The sequence below is a fragment of the Aphelocoma coerulescens genome, chromosome 1A, assembly GCF_041296385.1.
Source record: "Aphelocoma coerulescens isolate FSJ_1873_10779 chromosome 1A, UR_Acoe_1.0, whole genome shotgun sequence".
Classification (NCBI taxonomy): domain Eukaryota; kingdom Metazoa; phylum Chordata; class Aves; order Passeriformes; family Corvidae; genus Aphelocoma; species Aphelocoma coerulescens.
Window position 1 is genome coordinate 6,013,144 of NC_091014.1, and position 19,078 is coordinate 6,032,221.

Consider the following 19,078-nt stretch of genomic DNA (forward strand, 5'->3'; position numbering starts at 1 on the left):
GATATTAGATCATCCAGTCTTTCTTTTTAAAATGCAGAATTCTATTTGCTTTGATATCAAATCAAAAGAAACCAAAATGGAACTGCATGTAAAAAATTAAGGCAAATGTTCCTGGCCTTAGAATACAAGTTACTTTACTACTTTATATTTCATGTCTCTAAGGGAGGATTTTCTGGAAATACAAATGGGAGTTGGGTGCCTGAGTCAATGGAAATCGGACATCTGACTCCCATTTGTGCCTTTGAAAATCTTCCTTTTATAAATCATTGTGGAATTCCTATACTATGATAGAATGTAGAAAGGGAGAGCAGGCTTAGAAGTGATGCTTGAAGTTCTCCAAGGATATAAGGATACTCTTTCTACTTTCTTGCCTTTGAAACTGATATTCTTGTTTAAGTCCCCATATTTAAATATAGCTGTTCTTTTGCAGAGAATTATGGTTTGCAAATTATGATAACCAGCTTTCCTGCTGCTGGTCATTCAAAATTCTGCTGTATGATCTTTTTTTTTTTTTTTTTTTTTAAATTGCACTCTTGTTTGCACCCAACTTTTACTAATAATCTGAAGCAATGAATCTCTGAAAGAAGTAGGGAGATGAAAGTGTTCTGTAGCTCACTGGGCCAGTGTTTGCTGTAATTATTAAAACACTTTCCAGTTATTTCTGTAGCTTTCTTTCATTTTTCTTTTTTTTTTTTCTGTTTTGAGTCTTTCTGACCACCTATTACACTATCCTAACAAGAATGTACAGGAAATCAATGACCTGAAAAGTTCATCGCGCTGTAATATGACTTAATTTGGAAATATTGTGCAATAGAGTAATACTCATGGTTAATCCTACCTCAGTTTTTCCCTTGTTGTAACAGTTTTCTTAATCCTTTACAGACCTGAGGCAGCATAACTCTTCCTTCAAAGTACAACCATTTCTGTAATATATATTACAGAATACAGTATACAGTAATAATCAGAGATATTCTGATTTCCCATCACTACTCTTTTCATCCCATGGAAACCCAAGAGAAATGCCATTCCCTCTCAGTTGTGAGAATGTTTTGAAGGTTTGTTTGTGTTCTCCCCAGGATAAAGTTTTACAGGTCTTAAAAACAGGCTGGAATTTATTCAGAAAAATAGGCAGGCATTTAGGGAAATTAGATATATTATGATGGAATAGGAGATTCAGTTTGAGGAAGATGAAACATTTTTTAATTCATTAATAACTGAAGAGTACAAAAAATAACAACTAATATATATTACTTTTTTATATCAACAGACAACTCACACATTACATTTATTCAACGAAATATTAATTACATTGCATTTCTGTTAATAACATATTCTTAATAGATCCTGGAATATCAGAAGAAACCTGAGAACTGAAAAACATACTAATGTGATAATATTCAGATAGGATGCAAGGAATCATCTGGTAAACTTTAGGGTTGTCAAAATGACATGAAGTTATGGAAAATATGTAAAAAAGAAATAGGAATTAAGTTGCTGTAAATTCAAAGAATGAAATATCAGCCAGCACTAATTAATGCAAATAAATATCTTTTACTAATTTGAGTGTCATCTTTGATGAGACTATGAGTTTGGTGTGGATAATTAAGAGATGAAACATATCACTTTGGGTATGCAAATTAGGTTTTGCAATGCCTAAAATGACCTCACATGGGGATTTACAACACCTGCCTCATATAATTCTTCAGATGGGCTTAGGCAGTGTGTAAGTCCTTGGTCCAAGAGAGTTGTGTAAGTTGCTGTTGAAGGCTGCAGGCAGACATGTCTTCTAAGTCAACCCAATATCTTTCTGTTGCCTAAAAAGACAGTGCTGATCCTCCCTCCCTTCTCTTGTCCTCCTCTTTCTCAATGTTTTCCATTTCAAGCCATTTCTTTCTATCTGCAGAGCTTATCAGATCCTTTGGTGAGCTAATTCAGCTTGCAAACACGTAACTTGAATTTATTCACTGTTTTGCTGGGCTCATTTTCTTCTGCTTTAATGGGTGAAGTGACTCATCAAGAGCTCGGACAAATGTCAGAGATGGTGTGTGGAAAACAGCTGGAGCATGTGGCTGGGAGCTAGCATGGAGTGGTGGAAAGATGAGAAGAGTCAGAATTCCTTCCTTTGGAAAAATGTGAGCTGCTGAGTCAGCTCTGGCCATCCATTTGGAGCAGAAAGTTCATTTGGTACTTAAACTGAAACATCTCCAAAGAGGCACCTGAGCTGAAGGATATTTCAAAGAATACCCTGAGTTTGAAGGGTTCTGGGATTTGGAGCATCAACAGAAATGTCTCCAATGCAAGACCTCAGTTTGAGCAGATTGGTTCTCTATCATGAGTAAGGAGAAAAGAGGCATTTAAAGTCTACACTTTATTTTAGAAAAGAAAAAATTTTCCCAGAGGAAAAAAAAAGAAAGGTGTTGGTTTGTGATGCCACGATCCTGAATAAGATTCTGAGTAGCTCTTTTTCACTCTGGTGCCCAAACTCTGACAAAGTCCATAGTATATGGGCATATAAATACCCACAGGCTTATTCTTTTGAAAAGTACCAAGTAGTATTGTGATAAAAGAATAGCTTCACAGAGAATCAGTTAAACACAGAAGATTAAATGGCCATCAGAAAAAATGCTTACAGAAATCATTTCACTCTGTGAAAATATTTCTAGTAGGATTCTGCAGGAATCTATATTAGGGCTGATAAAATTCAGTGTTTCCATAGTGATGGAGAAGTAAACATGATACAGCTGCCAAAAAACAGGTAATTATTGGCAGAATGATAGATAACGATAGTGACAAGGATTTCCTGCAGAACAATCTGACAAGAAGGGTCCATTCAAAGAAAAACAGATATTTTCATCTGTATATTCAGCTGAACACGTTAATGTGAGGAACACTACAGAACTGGGGATTTCATCCTGGTAAACCACTAAACCTAAAATGATATAGTACTGCAGTGTAACAGGAACTCAATATAAAGTTACAGTAAGTTATTGGGCCAGAAGGACAATTGCAAATCTTTGGGAAGAAGGAAAATATTGCTACTAAATATTTATGTGGCATGAGTAGCCAAAGACACTTTCTTGGTCTTGTTGGGTTTATCTTTTTTTTTTTTTTTTTTTTCCGGTCAGAAGGTGGATCTACAAAAATTATTTAAATGCTAGAAAGTAACAGCTTTCATTTCCCTAATTAAGGAGGTTAGAGGATTTCTTTTGTTTAAGGCCACACATATATGCATCCTGTATGAATTTGCTTGCCCTGAGAAAAAGGTTGTGGCTGCAGAACACAACTCCTCAAACCCCAGGAAATCTGCTCTTACCTGTACAATATTACTTGATTTCCCACTGAAGGTATTTTTTTCTGGAGGTGAGATAGCTTTTTTCCTAGGAAAACTTCCCAGGTTCATTTGTGCACGGCTGTACTTTCTCAATCAACTCCATGCTCTTCCCGTGGAGTAACTCCACATGCACAGCCCTGGCTTGAAGGGAGGTTGAGAGGTGATGTGATAAAGTACATCCAGGAGCAGAAAACCAGAGGTTTTAAATGTCTATTTAATCTAGCAGAGAGAGATGTAACAGAGCAATGCTGAACCAAGCCAAATTCAAAGGGGAAAGAGGGTACCTGTTGTAAACAGAGAAAGGGATTAATCACCAGAAAAAATTACCAGTGGAAGTGTTGGTTTCTCTGTCTCCTGGTGTCTTCATGTCAAGCATAGATGTCTTTGTGGTAGTCAAACAAATTGCAATCAAGTTCAATTTAGGCACAATTAAATGTTTTCTGATGTACAGAGGGTCAGTACGCACGAGCGAAGGTTTTAGCTGCCTCCATCTTCATGGCTGTCAGAAGAAGAACAACATTAAGGAATTATTATACAGGTAATTTTAACATTGTTAAGTACTTCCAGGAGCATTACATCAGTTATTCTGGAGCTGATTAAGTACTAGTATATAAAATCCATGGATTTTTACTTGAAGGTCCGCTTTTTTCTCCAGTGAGACTAATAAAGATATGGGAATCTCAGCATTTCACAGGACTAAATGACTTTTCCTGCTCTTTATGATTTCTCTCTTACTTCTCGAAATTCCTCCTCAGCTTTTTAAAGATATTTAAAGATTTTTTTTCTTCTAGCTCCTCTACTCTGTGAGTCAACCCCACTTGCTTAAGCCTTATTTCTACTCTCCCAAACTACTCTGTGCTGGGGAGGCCCCACCTCAAGTCTTGTGTGCAGTTCCGGTCACAATGATAAAAGAAAGATGTGAAACTATTAGAGAGCACCCAAAGGAGGGCACAAAAGATGGTGAAGGGCCTTGAGGACAAGCCATAGGAGGAGGGGGCTGAGAGCACTTGCTCTGCTCAGCCTGGAAAAGAGGAGACTGAGGGGAGATCTCACTGCACTTACAACTTCCTTGTGTGGAGAAGAGGAGGGGCAGACACTGATCTCTTCTCTCTGGTGACCAGTGACCAAAGGGAATGGCCAGATATTGTGCCAGGGGAGGTTTAGGTTGGAAAAAGGTTCTTCTCCCACAGGGTGTTTGGGCACTGGAACAGCTCCCTAGGGCAGTGGTCACAGCACCAGCCTGACAGAGCTCAAGAAGTGTTTGGACAATGCTCTCAGGCACATGGTGGGACTCTTGGGGTGTCCTGTGCAGGACTCAGTGATCTTTGTGGGTCCCTTCCAACCCAGCTTATTTTGTGATTCTGTGATTCTGTGACTTGCATAAGTAAATCACAACTTCAATAGTTTTTCTAATAGAAACAAAATATTAGCACTTGATCTCACAAAATCAGTAACAAAACCAATATTTGCACCCTCTGAGATTATAACCCAATTTAAGGAGAGAGTGAGTGATTTAAAGAAAGTCCAGGTGTGACTAGTCACCTAATTCATATGAGAATTTCCCAAAACATTTTTAGAAATGGGTTGAATTAATAGTAAGTAATAAATAAGAGAACAGCAAATATATATCTGTTTAAACATTTATGCTCAATACTTTCAGGATTCAAAAGCATTTTTGGAAAACACCTGGCTTATTGAATACTCCAATAACATGACCCCCCTAGAAGCAGCACAGTGATTAACTGTGTTGATTTTTTATTTATTAAAATGTTCTTGGCTAAGCCTTATCCTTGTTTTCTATTTTTTAACTCAAGCAGCTTTAATGGCCAGAATGTAAAGCAAGATCTTAACTACAACATGATGGCAAGATGGAATAGTTTTGATTAGAAAAGGGTTATATTTCAAGTGTAATGGAAGTGATTTACAGTGTGGTTAATTTGATCTAGATGTCTCTCAACTTGAATCTCACAGCTTTTTTCTCTAAAAATTACCCAAATCCTGACAAATTTTTTAGGATTTGAGGGTCTTGACATTCTCTGAAAAATTTTAGTGTGACTCCTTTAAGGTTGCAGTAATAAATGTGAGTACATTTGTGTGCTTAACAAAGTGCATAAATGTGATTTTCAGAAGAGTTCCTTTAGAGTTAGTCAATTAAATATCCCTTTTTTCAGATATCTAGTAAAGCAACAGTTTTTGTGGAACAAAAACCCTTTGTGCTGCTTCAATTAAACTGTAGATTTGATACTCAAAACCCCAGAGAGGCATTGCCTATACAGATATTTCCAAGGACTCATAGAGAGGTTTTGTAAATTTGCCTGAGCCATTTTTAAAAGATGTATCATTTGATCCTGAAACTTTTTAATTATAATGTCTAATTGAAACACTTACATTTCAATTAAAACAAAGCAGTCTAAAACCATAGGGTGTTAGAAGCATATAAGGAGGGTATAATTTATTGCCATTTTGGTGATCTCTAAGCCTTCAACTTATATCAATTATAAATAACTCATCTGAAAATGGATACAAGTGAAATTAACTAAATTGACACCAGTTTCTTTTTGTGATCTGAAAATATATGCATAAATGGCAAGAAAATGTTAATTGACCTTAACCTTTTCTGTGATAAGTCTCTGCAGTAATGTAGTAATACTTGCCACTTATGTAGTATAGTACCTCTTATCTGAAGATCTCAAAGATCCTTACAAAAATTAATTAAATCTCACAGCACTTCTTTGACGTAGGCATGTGAAGTATTAAATAGGTGATTAAACTGGAAACTAGAGGCTAAAACTAACATTTTCAAAACAGGATGCCTAATGTTAGGAATAAGACCCTAAATCTGCTTACTGTGATACCTTATGTACCATAAAACCCCACTTGCCATTGATTCTAGGGCTCTAATGACTCATAAGCGCAGAGTTTCTGACTCAAAAGGTCTTTGATGCAAGGACTTGATTATTTTGGCCTTTATAATGCCAAGCAAATCACAGGTCAGACAGTGCAGAGACTCCTGCTTGGAGGAAGCAAAGACATTCTCTCATCTCTAACACCTTCTAATTCTGCTCAGAGAACACAGAGAATTTATCTTTGAATCCTATCACAATCCAAGACACTAGGAAGAGATCTCTCCTGAAGGTGCCTCTCTCCACCAGCAGTGGGGATAACCAAGAAACTTGCTAAGAGTGATGTTAATTTTGAGAGCAAATATCATGCAAGATGAATTTCACCCTAATTAGGGTGAATTCTACACTAATGACCCTGATCACCACAGCAGTATGATAATTCCAACATAAAAAAAGCACAAGGAATAGGTAATACTAGCAGACATCCCTTAAATGCAGCACTTTGAATCACATATTTCTTTGTTGCTTTGAAATGAAAGACATAAAGGTAGAATGAGCTTTATAATTATTACTCTATATTCTTGTTAACATATGTTGCAATCTGGATAACCATAAAAAACTTCATTCCTGAACAAGGCTTGCAATCATAAAGCTTGGAAATGTAAGCTGGTGTCAAGCAAGGTGTAACCACATATTTGTGTGGATGAGTGCAATGGTGCATGCACATATTGAACCTTAATTCCAGGAATTCCTGCCTGAGGAAGCAGTTCAGTGTCAATTCAAATAGAGGTATCTGTGCAGGATGAGAACTCTCTCTTGCATGCAATTCATCCATGTTGGATTTGAGGAAGAAGTCTTAATCTCGCCAACAACCAAGCATTTCCCATTGGAATTAATCAGGATTATGAGCAGAGGTGACAATTCATGTTAGCATGGAGCTCAGAAGTCCACCAAAAATCTCCTAGGAGAGACTGGACAGTCTTTGTTGCTCCCACCATTGAGAGGAGACAGGTAGTAATTTATTTTCACATCTCAGTTGCCAGCTCTGAGGTGTCTTCTCAGGTGAGGTAAGAAAATTTTTGAATTCTGGCTTCTAAGTGCCCTGTGTTAGGTATTTCCCAAACTGAGAACACAGAACCTTAGCAGGAACAAAAAAAAGAAAAGGACAGAAGTTTCATGGATACCTTATTTTTACAGGACCACTATCTATAGATTTGTGGTGTTATAGTCCATGGAAGATCTCAAGCTTATGTACTTTTATATTTCCACTGCCTGTCTTTCTTGTTGGTTTTGTTTTGTTCTTCTCTACTTTAATCTTGAACACAACTCACCTAGGCAAAAGCAGACAATTCATTTTTGAAAACCACCTACCAAAAATATAATCACTTGACATTCAGTCTCACAAGCACTTTGCAGGACTGGGCTACCTTTATCTCTGTCACAGTGCACTGGTGAGAAATGACAATTGATAAGAACATGACCCAGCTTTCTTTGCAAACAATTGAGATATCTCCTTTTTTGTTGGGTGGGGCTCTAGAACCACTGCATGACCTTGTTATACCCAATGCAAAAATTAAACTATATATTTTTATGAGGTTTCATTTGTTTGCAGGTGAAGATCACTGAATTTAAAATCTTTCAGAAGAATCAAGTGTATTTCTGAGTATATTATTAAAATTACAAAAGGCAATATCCAAAAATACTTTTTGTGTTGCTGTCACTGTGAAAGCCTTGAACTGTAGTATTCAGAGCAGAATAAGACCAGCTGGAGCTATTGAGTGTAATTCTGGTGGTAACTTACACTTTTATATCTCATGGGGCCAGTAATGTACGTTGTGTAGTTGGCACCACAAAAGTTTTGCTGTCAATCTTTGAGTTTTAAAAAAAAAAAAAATGTATTTCTGTTCAGTAGGTAGGGAGCACATGCTTTCCTCGGCGTCTCCACGTGCACAAGCATGAGGAACACATTCTATATTATTCAATTACACAGTTGGCTTTTGTAAAATGGCATGTTGAGAATTTCCTTACAAGCTTGGAGCATGTCCCTGAATTGGCTCCAAAAAATACAGAGCTAGATTAAGTATAGTCTTCTTTCCTTGGGTTAATTTGCCTTTTCTAGTTCTAGTAACAATAGAGTTTGGCTGAATTTTGAAATTGAACCATTGTATTATCTGTTGGTTCTCCTTCAATAGTACTTTTAAAGTTAGCCAGCTCCTCAAATGGATTAAAACAACCTTATACACCATGAAAGAACACCCTAAGTGCACCCAAAAGATCATTTTTGATTGAATTTTTCATTCTCTTTCAAAAAAAGATCTCATGCAAGACCATCAGCTTTATGGGTGCCAATTAATAACTGGGAAGACAGCTGCCAGTTCAGTTATTTATAAAAGTTTATTTATCAGTATGACCACTGAGAAAGTAAAAACCCTTGGCCTAATTTAGTTTTCCACTAGATTTTGTGGTGTTATAGTCCATCCTGTTACCTTATAAATAATTCTTATATCATTATTGGTGCTGAAACAGCACAAGATCCACGTCGGCGTATTTAAAATTCAGAAAGTGCCGCGATTGAATTTGAACTTCGCCCTCCTGTGAATGAGTGCTGTGATTCCAGGATAAACCCTCTCCTCGTGCCTGTTGGCAAAGCACACAAAGTCTCCTTGTTCAGCACCTGTCTGACACAGCAGCCTCTGCTCGGCAGCGGCTCCTTTTCAGGTTGACTCCAAAGACCTGCCCCACTCAGCTGCTCTTGTCCTACTTGTGTGGGCCTGATTAGCATTGCAGCAGAGCGCCTCACAAACCACATCTGTTAGCCAGTCCTGCCCACTGACACATACATATATCTTCAGGGAGCCTTTTCAGCTGCTCCTCACAGCTGCTTCCAGTTCCTTTCTAATCTGGTTCAAGTTTTGCACAGCTGTGTGAGTATCGTTGCGGCTTGGATCCTAATTCGCCTCTCAGTGCCTCTCTGTGTGCATTGTACTTGCTGGAGATTTGCTCTGCCTGATCCAACTGCCTCTGGATTTTGATGGGAAGGAGTTAAATCTGGTCGATTTTTAGCACAATTCAGATAGTGAACTTTTTTCTTCCTCCTGCCCAGCAAAGCAGTTTGGTGCTCATACGGGACCAACGCTCAGCTGACAAATAACCCCACTGACATCAGCACAGCTCGGCAGATTTATATCAGCTAAGGAGCCAGCTTTCCAGGGAATGCTGAAGGCCTATCTGCTCACACAGGCATTTGCTTCTCAGATTGTCAGAAACACACTGGACTTAACCTTTGCTGCTGGCTTGACCTTTTAAAGCCTAGTCCCAAGCACTGCTCCTCCCCACCTGAAATGAGGGATCTGATCAAGCTTCTACAGCCTGAGAACCTCCCTTGGTGCCTGAGCTCTGGCCCTCAGCCCAGCGTGGGGATAACTGAGGCAGCTGCAAAGCTCATCTATGTTCAAAGGTATCCAGGATGGGGGGCTTGGCTTGGAAGACAGCTTTCAAGGTTGAATATTTGTTTTTTCCTCTTCTTGTTGCCATTAATAGTTTGTCACACACAGTTATGTTTGTAGGATTGGATGTGTCTCTTTAGTAGTTGTAATTTTACAAAAATAGATAGTGATAGGACAAGGGGAAAAGTGTTGAAACTAAAAGAGGGGAGATTTAGATTGAATATTAGGAGAAAACCTTTTACTCAAAGGGTGGTGAGGCCCTGGCACAGGTTGCCCAGAGAAGCTGTGGATGCCCCATCCCTGGAAGTGTTCAAGTCCAGGTTGGATGGGACTCTGAGCAACCTGGTTTAGTGGAAGGTGTCCTTGCCCATAGCAGGGGGTTGGAACTGGAGAATCTTTCAGGTCCTTTCCAACCCAAGCCCTTCTACAATTCTATGGACACCTGGAGCTCCAGGGAAGACTACAAAAGTGACCACTCATTTTTGATTGCTTGATCTTAATTGTCCAGCCCTGGAGGGATTTGTGATAATAAATATTTGCTCCTAGTAAATCAAGGTAACAAAGGTAACACAAAAGGAAGATACACCTCACAGTAACCATCAACATTAAACATTTTTAAATAGCTTGTCTCGTGCTATTTTTAAAATCTACTTTATATATTGTAATTGATGACTTTATAACTTGCAGCTTGTTTAATGTGTCCCTTCTGATTGCTCAAGTGCTCTGACATTGAGTGATGCTGGAAGCCAAATGAACAGGAGCCTTATCCTGTGCACTGTCCTTGCAGTAATAGAAAGAGACAGAAAAGTTCATCATTGAAAACAGTCCCTTATGGGTTTAGGTGACCCTGTAAAATGATGCCATTCATAAATCTATTAAACTCCATTTTCAAACTCGTTGGTATAAACAACAAAAATCAGGCCTTGCTGTGTGCCTTTAGAGCATGAAAGGAAATATCTCATTTTTTAGGCAGCAACATTTAGTTGTTCTAAATTCAGAACAACTACAGAGAGAAACTAGCTAAAGTATATGGCACTGAACACAATTACATAATGCAAGGAGGTTTTGCATAATTTTTGATTCTAAACAGTGTGGTCTGACTATTTCCTTTATTGCCAGCTCAAATATCAGCAGTGTATGAACACGTTTCTAAATTCCAGCGAAGACTTAGAACTAAAGCCCCTGGTTGTGCCTTCTGAAGCATGTCTAAAACCGTAGTCAGGTAAAATTTCCTACTGATCCATGAAATGCTAAAGTTTAAACAGCACCATTTAGCTGCAACCACCTGTTTCAATTAATTCTCTTACACGTTTCATGCCTTGAAAGCTTTCGTCTTTCTCTTTAAGTCACTCTGTCAAGGACCACAGATGTTTTATTTTTGCTGAATCCCTGCTTCAGTAACAAGAGGTGAATTAAACAAATTTACAAAACATAGCGTACATGGGCATCCATATCACTTGCAATGTATGTAGGCATAGCTATCAAATAAGAGAAACAATCCTAAAGGACTTCGCAAGACAACAGCCAGCCTTGTGCTGTACTTGCTGGATGTCTCATTCTGTTACACACTCAGGGAAAAATATACTCATAAGTGGGGGAACAGAACTGCTGGTTATAATCCTTGCTCTCCTGCTGGCCTGGGAGGCAGTATTGCACCTTCCAATCCATCTTGTGAATTTATGCTGAGATCTCTCTTTGCTTACTGTGTGGGGCATCACCTTTGGCAGGGGCCTTTCAGTGTAATACTGAGGTAGACAATAACCTGACACCAGAAACTCATACCCAGTTTTTCACACTCTTGTTAAAACTGGAGGCACATTATTGAGTGCTGTGTGACCAGCAACATGCAGCATGGAAATAAGATGATACCTAGGAGCAATGCAATGCAAATGCAATGAAGTTTTGTCTCAAATACTTTCAAATTCCTCAGTTAGTACTTATTTCTTACCTATGATTCTCATACCATGTGGAGGCATCCTGCTCTTGCCAATTGACCACCACCCTCCCTGCACTGTAGGGTCTGTCACACATAACCTGTGATTCTTTAAGGAGACCTGCAGCTCCCTGAATTTCTAAACAAGCAGAGAGAAGGACAGTTTTATAAGTGGAGGCTAACAGGATCACTTATCTCTCTGCATTGTTTTTCAGGAGGACCATGATGGTGCACTGAAGAACTGGATCTGCCTTCTTACGTTATCCATAGGATGCCTTTGGGTTGTTCTATACCCAAACCCGACACACACCACAGACAACCTGTAGGTCATTTATCCAGGAAAGCTTTTCCATAGAGCATCCTGAATCTAAAAGTACATAATTTACAAGTCTGCAAATCCTACATATCCGCCACTGTCACCTTCTGTCATAACACCCACAACCATTTCACCTCTCCCAGAATTTCAGCTGGTATCAGTTGAACATCCTGCTGTCCCCTTTACACTAATATAATTTCAAAATACCAATTCCTTTTCCTCCAGCAGGAAAATACAGAAAGAAGTTTCCTGAATCTCCTCTTATAAAAGCAGCATGTATAAAATCCTAATTCCACCAAAATCACCTAAAAGCAACACCTGTATGAGAAAATCTTTGTCTGATTTTGCCTGCATGGTTTCAATTTCAAGCAGAACAGTGATTTTCTTTAGTCTAGTTAAATTCAGTGTAGTTCCATTGGTTGTAAAATATTTTATAATGCTGCATTTAAACTGCTGTAGAAAAGAAAAAATTTGCTCCATGACACTAAAAGAGCGAAGTGTCTGCACTACAGATTTTTAAAATAGTTCTAACTGGAATAGATACTTCCCATCCACAATGAAAAGGCTTAGAGGAAAGATCTTAGTTAAGACTTGGATGTGTGTGTGTATGCTTATTTGAATTTTCTTTATGCTGAGAGTTTTTGTGGGACACTTGAAACAAATATTTTATGCCTGAATGTCTTATTTAATTCCAATAATAGTTTTAAAGGTTTCTTTAATGCCTACCCGAGAGTAACAAAATTATAGCTTTGCTCAATTTTGGGAATGTATATAATAAGTATTGCAAATTAATTTGTCAGTAGCTTCACCTTGAAATTTCCCTTTTTGTTGTGGAAAAAACTGTCAAAACTAAATCTATTTCCACCATGTCAACCATTATGCAAACACATTTCTTTGTGTCAGGCATTGGAGAGAAAGACTTTCTTTGTTCTTGTCCTGTAGGCTGAGTTTGAGGCACAAATAAAAGTAGAGCAAAAAATTCAGAATTATTTCAAAATATAGACAGAACAATATTTAAAACATGTAAAATAATATTTGAAAAAAAAAAACAGGGATTAATCAAGTGTGATAAACCCTGAGACACTGATATTTTCTCATCAAATTTTTAGACTTAAGACCATTCTGTGCAGAAAACTTTTTCCAAAACTGCTCAGTAAATGACCAAGGCTTTCATTATTCTGCTTGCCATCCTGTATCAAGGTTCTGGAATGACAATATTTATATATTTCTGTATTTTTAATTCAGTATGAGATTTTTTTAGAACTATTGGTCAAACTCAGCTCAAGTTCAAATATGAGGGAGCTTTAGTTTTGACTTTACTACAAAAAGAAAGGCCAATGCCTTTTAACAGGTTTCTCCAAGTGGGCAATCACAGGATAAATTTCTGAGCCCAAAAACCTCTTGGCTTTAGCATGAAACTAGACTAAAGCTGACCATTAGATGTATGTAAGGATTAATAACCTTTCCCTCCCTGCTGAAGTCTGAGGGCTATGGGAGAAGGTTTCATCCTTGTCTCAATCTGTAAAGGAAAGCAATTTGCACAATCTAGGAAAGCACTTTGCACATGCCAGAAGGTATTTTGTTTAAAACATGCTCAGACCCCACTGAAGTGATGGCATCTGTCTAGAAAACATAATGATGGACCTGAATTAGAACTTTTTTATTGTAACTAGGCTGAAGATGCTGCTTTAATGGCTCTTAATATGACTGAAGAATTTAGCAAGTAAAGAAGATCAAGGAAACAAACCTTTTTTCCTTTTGTTTTTACAGGCTTCATTTGAGGGAAACAAGTTCTGCAGCTCAAGAAGGAAATATCACAATGCTATAGCAGCCACCACTAATATCACAAGACCAATTAGAATTATGGAATCATTTAGGTTGGATAAAAATTTAAAGTCATTAAGTTTAACCATGAACCCAGCACTGCCAAGTCCACCACTAAACTGTGTAAATCACTCTGGAGGTTCATACAGTCAGTAGAGAGAAATACACTTTGAGGATTCGGTTCATCTGATCTTAGCACTGTTCTCTTTCCACCAAAATTATACACAGCTGTGGAGTTCAAGGAATGCTTAGATGTAGATTTCAGTTACTCACTGTAAGCAACAGTCTTTATTTATTACTTTCACACTTATTTTTCCACACATTTCTTCCTGGCTTCAGCCAACCATAACAGCAGCTGGCCTTGTAGAAACAGATATATGGAACTTAATACAGGAAGAAACCAACAGGAATCCAAGCAAATAGTTCTGCCTTTTGATACACGTTTCTCTCTCCATTGCAATCTGGATGTGGGTGGCTATCCTGAGTAGATATATTCAAATTAACATTGTTCCAGCTGTGTGTCTGTGGCAGCAAGGACTTCCTGTGAAGTTCACGTTCCCACCAGACATGGGGTGTGTAGACTGGCACAACTGTGCCTCCTGAGTTCCACAGTCTCAGGTTAAAGCTCACTTGGAGATGTCTGTGTAAAATGCCATCACATGAGAGTTTTGGGTGTGTTTTTCTATTGCTGAACATTTCTGAAAGAGGTCGCTTTTAAATGAGGATTCAAATCTTTACAGACTGGAGAGGGAATAAAATCTGAGGTGCTTATCCATCTGCAGAAAAAAAGAACAGGACAGCATTTACCAGTTCTGATTTTCAAGCAGGATCTCTGTGGAGACACAGACACATGACTGCAAGCCTGATTAAAATATCTAATGTCTAAAGAGATCATTCTATTGTTCAGTGTTTTCCTGTGGATCAGTCTGATTGTTACATGGCTTATGTATCTAACTCCAAATTTTGGGGTTCGCTTTGCAAACGAGTTAAATCAAAATATGGATTCTGCAGCACTTTGAAACACAGGCACCAATATTTTATTCTTCCTACACCTCAGACCCTAAAGAGTCCCCATGCTGCTCATCCTCAAAGGCAGATAGAGGTATTTCATTGTATTCCATGGACTGTCTCTTCTCTGTTTTGAACTCAGACAGCATTAATTCATATCCTGGCCTCCAACAAGCTGCAGCCTGACTAGAAAGAGTGAGATTAGCTTTCAGAAAACTTTCCAGGCTAAGGATAATATAGATATTTCATGTGTCACTCTCTTATCCTTATCACAGAGATCTATATAAATGACTTTCTGGCATTCCCCTACTTATCTGTTACACAGCATTACAGATCTGCAAGATTACACTTTCTGTGGGCTCCGAGATTCTCGCTTGAATCCAGATATTCAGCATTGTTTTCACCACACTTGGACTTTGTTCCACTTTTAGTAGCAGCATGAAGTCAGTCACATTTAAATCAGATGAAAACCTGAATTTTTCATATTAATTAAAGTTCAATAGATTCTTTATAAAGAATAGATGAAAGGAGCAGCAGTGACATGGGAGTCATGTAGGCCGGATTTTCTGCAGATTAGCTAAAGCTGGTATGAACTTCCTCCCCAGCTTTCTCAAATATTTCCTGATTTTTTGAAGAGATTGACAAATAAGGTTTTGCATAATAGTACAGAAGCAATTTCCTCATCATTTTCACAATGTAAAGAGGAGAGAGAGAATTAAAAAAAAAGACACACATAAAAAAAACCTGGGGCTGCCTCTCCGAAGTGGTTTCTTGAAATGCTGTTAAATGCACAGGACCCTGATCATTCTCCAGTGTAATTCTCCCAGTCACATTGGGTTACAATGGTGATGAATTTATCTTTGGCATGTTTAGGGATAGATTCCTGGAAAAAGAACTAGTAGAGTCTCTTAAAACTGTTGATTTTTGGAAACTGATCAAAATGGTTATTTTCAAAAGAAAACTCCATCATTACTGTTAAGAGCTCCTTTTTTGAGGTAATCGACTATATTATCATAGAATCACAGAATAGTTGGGGTTGGAAGTGACCATTAAAGGGATACCTTCCACTATCCCAGGTTGCTCCAAGCCCTGTCCAACCTGTCCTTGGATACTTCCAGGGATAGGGCAGTTACCACCTCCCTGGGTGACCTGTGCCAAAGTGTTGTCATCATCATTGTAACCAATTTCTTCCTTATATCTAGTCTCTTTTAGTTTAATACCATTATCCCTTGTCCTTTCACGACAGGCCTTGCTAAAATGTTTGTCACCATCTCTCTTTCAAGCCCCCTTGAAATATTGTAAGGCTGCAACAAAGTCTTCTGGAACTTTTTCCTCTCCAGGCTGAACAACTCCAGATTTTTCAGCTTTTCCTCATAGGAGAGATGGTCCAGCCATCTGATGTTTGCTGTGTCCCTCCTCTGGTCCTGCACCAACCAAGCTACTCTTACCACAAATGTTGCAGGTTCTTGTATTGCTTTTTGCTGGTGAAGAAGCTATTGCTAAGACATTATGTCACATTTGTTCTCAGTCTCCTTGAGTCTTCAGAAGATACTTAGTTATACATCCAGAAACAAGTCAAAGTGAGTGTTTAAAGGAAGTAATTTAAAAATGGAAATTGTGAAGGTGTTTTAATTTAGTTTAGGAAATAGGTAAAATAATAAATAGGTTAACAGGTGTATTAGTGACAGATTGTTCAGATCAGAACATCTTTTAATAAGTTCTAATAAGTTAAACAAACCACTCACTTTTATTATTTAAGGAAATTTTGCTTGTGGACTTCATCACCTTTTTCTAATTAATGTTTGTAAACCTAGAGGTAGTACAGCAATTCTATATTTTTCTGGGACAGATCAGTCAATGCTATTGTTAATTTACATTGCAGAGGGGGTTTTATTGGTTGGATTTGTTTGGGTTTTCTCCTTGGTACAAAGTGTCTAAGCTATCAGGCTTGATTTGACTTCATTTTGGATGACAGTCGCTAAAAGGGTCAGCTCAAGACAAGCATACCCTAGAAGACTTTGACTTGTAGTTCAGTTGTAGCCAAGGAAACAGCAAGGGTGCATAGTGCAAAATTCCTAGTATGAGTAGGGAAATTCCTTCTGACTCTCTCCTTTGAAAGGGGACAGTTGGGATTTAGGATGTGAGTCTGTTCTGAGCAGGAGAAAGGATGTGCTTCATTGTGTATCCCATACACAATTTCTGACACATATAGGAAGATATTTCCATTTTCTAGGAGGAGCACCATTGCTCCCCTCCCTCAGAGAGGTTGTGAACAGTGAACTTGCTCTGTTCTCAGCCAGCTCTCAGAGGGCAGCAACTCCACACTTGGTGGCCTTGGGTCACCTAGAAGCCTCCCAAGGCTCTTCTAGCTGCAAAGACAGTTTCCTCAGCCATCCAGGATGGCTCTGAAATATGGACACCCAAGTTTAGGATACCATGGTACGGAAATACTCCGGGTGGCTTAATGGGCAGGTGCCTCACAGGTTCATCAAGTCAAGTCACAGATCAGTGGTGTTCCTGTATGAGACAGAAGAAGCCTCTCCTACCGCAACACCTACAGCAATGTAGAGACTACTCTATTTCTTTACTCTGTACAGCCACCAGATACACATCCCAATGTGACATTAAAAAGCGATTCTGACTATTAGCCAAGCAGCCAGTAGCACAGGGAAGTTTCTAAGTAGATTAACTGCTTTCTCCATCTCTGCAAGAGCCACCTGCCCTCTGACTTTTTACAAATAACAAGGCTGGACTGAAGTTGATGCTACAGTGATTCTAAACTTGTATTCCTGCACAGGGATCAGTGAGATAACATCCATTAGACAGTGAGTTTAGCATTTAATATCCCCTTTCCACTAAAGCTGTTCTTGACAGAGTCAGCAGCACAGTCCAACTGGTCTAGTATTATGGGGAGCATGAAGAGGAATTCTCAGCAGGAGGATGATGCCATGGTCTATTAGCCCTTCCTGTATCCAGCTAAACCACCAAAATACCCTTCACATCAAAGCTCTGTTTTGAGAGGGAAATTTCTTGTTTTACACTGACTTAAACATCTAAAATGTTAAGCCAGCCTAGGCTGTGGTAGAGACTGAGGCTAACCTTTCATCTTCTCCATGACAGAAATCTGAACATTCCAGCCCAAGCCAATGCAGATGGCTTTGTACCACTTCCAAAGTAGGTTTCTGTGTGGGATGCATGGACTGAAAGGATTCCTGAGCCATTTTATGTTGCTCCGGTGTCCTGACAGTGCAACATGAGGGTGTGCTGAGAAGCAAGAGATGTCTGGAAAGCTGGAAGTTAATATTTGGCAGCAACAGCAAGCTTCCAAAACATGCTGGTCTGATCTAGAGCTGCAGGTAAACCACTTTGCCTGGGATTTGTCCCTGGCATAAGGGAAATGTGTGTATGCCCTCAGTCCTCATGTGTGAGCATAGAAAAAATTTCCTAAAATGGAAGAGTTGGGCCTCCCAGTAATTTTGGGGAATATCCAGATCCACAGGGGCACAGGACTGCTGAAAAGACTTATGGAAAATGTTGGGGATTCCTTTGAGGATTTCCGACTGCAGTGCACCACAGCTCAGGCGCTCCCTACATGCCTCACTCGTTGTCCTGCCACGGCAATCGAGACATTGCATGTGCAGCCAAGGGGCAATAGAACATGAACCAATGGGAATTTCTTACCCTGCCTCCTGGAAGAAGGCCCAGCTCCTCAAGAAGCATTCAGCAACTCCCTTCTAATTTAAGTTCTTTCAAAGAAGGAGGTCCAGAAACTACCAGAACTCATTCTACAACAGAAAAAGGCAAATGAGCCTTCAACTATTGTTATCCACTAAAATAGTATTTACAGATACAGTAAATAAGCAGGAGTATAAGACTTTTCAGAACAATTAAATGACAACTGTGCTGAGTTTAGCTGTGGTAGAATTCGTTTTCTTCATAGCAGCTGGCATTGGGATAAGATTTGGATTTGTTCTGAAAACAGTGTTGATAATTCAGGGATGTTTTTGTTATTGCTGGGCAGGGATTACATGGAGTAAAGGGGCCTTTACTGTTTCTCTGCCCACCCATCTTTTTCTGGTCACTCACATCAATATCTGTCTACAGGTTTCTAAATGATGGGTAGTGAAAAACAAAGTTGGAAGTTGCTGGGAGGTATCTAGCAGATACTGCAGGAGTCAGGTCAGGCCTTAATGTCTTCATTTTGGTCCAGGGGAAAAGAGTAAACAGAATGCTAATGAAAGTTGCAGATAGCACTAGAATCAGTAAAGGTTATCAACCTCAGTGAAATAATGCAAGAGACCTGAATAGGATAGGAATGTGGGCTTAAAGCAAAATTGTGTTTAGCCTAGAAAACTGCAAGCTAATCCCACCAGAGAA

The 19,078-nt window shown here is 38.9% G+C and overlaps 2 long non-coding RNA genes across 3 annotated transcripts; one reads left to right on the forward strand and one right to left on the reverse strand.

The window, feature by feature from the left end:
* Positions 1-1,323: 1,323 nt before the first annotated feature.
* LOC138104530 (uncharacterized) lies at positions 1,324-8,973 on the reverse strand. Its single transcript, XR_011148102.1, has 4 exons — positions 8,661-8,973; positions 3,659-3,830; positions 3,314-3,472; positions 1,324-2,326 (listed from the first exon to the last, which is right to left on the reverse strand). It is a non-coding gene; the product is annotated as an uncharacterized lncRNA (long non-coding RNA).
* A 137-nt stretch (positions 8,974-9,110) lies between these two features.
* On the forward strand, positions 9,111-14,803 carry LOC138104531 (uncharacterized). Of its 2 annotated transcripts, none has more exons than XR_011148103.1 (4): positions 9,111-9,673; positions 10,740-10,842; positions 11,769-11,875; positions 13,640-14,803. It is a non-coding gene; the product is annotated as an uncharacterized lncRNA (long non-coding RNA). The 2 variants fall into 2 exon arrangements; XR_011148104.1 differs by having other exon boundaries at positions 9,111-9,631.
* Positions 14,804-19,078: the final 4,275 nt, after the last annotated feature.